Below are 1,710 nucleotides of genomic sequence, written 5' to 3' on the forward strand. Positions count from 1 at the left end.
GGCAAGCCGGGGGGCGGGCGAGGGCGGCTTTAGGGCCGGAGGAGCGGAGCGCAACCTCCCCCGTGCAGGCTCCAGCGTGGAGAGCAGCAAGTTTTTGGGGACGGGGGACGACGGACGGGAGGGGCAGCGGCGAGAGGCTAGCTGCGGCAAGGGGCACCGGCACGGCCGCCCTAACAGCGCCGCCTCGGTCGCAGGGGTTAGAGAGCAGCCGGGCAGCCCGGGAGGGAAGCGGCAGCCCGCGTCGCGATCCCCCCTCCAGGGGACAATGTGGGAAGGGGAAGCCGCGGCGGCTTTGGCGGGGGGTGCCCAGCTGCTAGCGGCTTCGGGGGGCAGTTAGCGGCGGCGGGGGGGGGGGGAGATGGGTCGCGGCAGCGGCAAGAGATAACGGCGGGCGGGGGGGCTCCGTGCAAAGCGGTAACGGGAGCCGGGGGGTGTGGGGAGCTGGGGGTGGCAGCAGCGGCAAGAGGCAACGTCGGGAGGGGGGGCTCCGCGCAAACCGGTAACGGGGGCCGGGGGGTGTGGGGGGGGGCGGTGGTGGCCGCGGCAAGAGGCAACGGCAGGCGGGGGGGCTCCGCGCAAACCGGCAGCGGGGGGGGGGGGCGGGGGTAGCGGCAAGAGGCAACGGCGGGAAGGGGGGGCTCCGCGCAAACCGCTAACGGGAGCCGGGGGGTGTGGGGAGCTGGGGGTGGCAGCAGCGGCAAGAGGCAACGTCGGGAGGGGGGGCTCCGCGCAAACCGGTAACGGGGGCCGGGGGGTGTGGGGGGGGCGGTGGTGGCCGCGGCGAGAGGCAACGGCAGGCGGGGGGGCTCCGCGCAAACCGGCAGCGGGGGGGGGGCGGGGGTAACGGCAAGAGGCAACGGCGGGAAGGGGGGGCTCCGCGCAAACCGGCAGCGGGGGGGGGGCGGGGGGTAGCGGCAAGAGGCAACGGCGGGAAGGGGGGGCTACGCGCAAACCGGCAGCGGGGGGGGGGCGGGGGTAGCGGCAAGAGGCAACGGCGGGAAGGGGGGGCTCCGCGCAAACCGGCAGCGGGGGGGGGGCGGGGGGTAGCGGCAAGAGGCAACGGCGGGAAGGGGGGGCTCCGCGCAAACCGGCAGCGGGGGGGGGGCGGGGGGTAGCGGCAAGAGGCAACGGCGGGAAGGGGGGGCTCCGCGCAAACCGCTAACGGGAGCCGGGGGGTGTGGGGAGCTGGGGGTGGCAGCAGCGGCAAGAGGCAACGTCGGGAGGGGGGGCTCCGCGCAAACCGGTAACGGGGGCCGGGGGGTGTGGGGGGGGCGGTGGTGGCCGCGGCAAGAGGCAACGGCAGGCGGGGGGGCTCCGCGCAAACCGGCAGCGGGGGGGGGGCGGGGGGTAGCGGCAAGAGGCAACGGCGGGAAGGGGGGGCTCCGCGCAAACCGGCAGCGGGGGGGGGGCGGGGGGTAGCGGCAAGAGGCAACGGCGGGAAGGGGGGGCTCCGCGCAAACCGGCAGCGGGGGGGGGGCGGGGGTAGCGGCAAGAGGCAACGGCGGGAAGGGGGGGCTCCGCGCAAACCGGCAGCGGGGGGGGGGCGGGGGTAGCGGCAAGAGGCAACGGCGGGAAGGGGGGGCTCCGCGCAAACCGGCAGCGGGGGGGGGGCGGGGGTAGCGGCAAGAGGCAACGGCGGGAAGGGGGGGCTCCGCGCAAACCGGCAGCGGGGGCGGGGGGGGGAGGCGGTCAGGGGCGGGGGGAGATTTC

This window comes from Melanerpes formicivorus, unplaced genomic scaffold (assembly GCF_026170545.1).
Source record: "Melanerpes formicivorus ecotype bairdi unplaced genomic scaffold, bMelFor1.0.p_v2 SCAF_237, whole genome shotgun sequence".
Taxonomy (NCBI): Eukaryota; Metazoa; Chordata; class Aves; order Piciformes; family Picidae; genus Melanerpes; species Melanerpes formicivorus.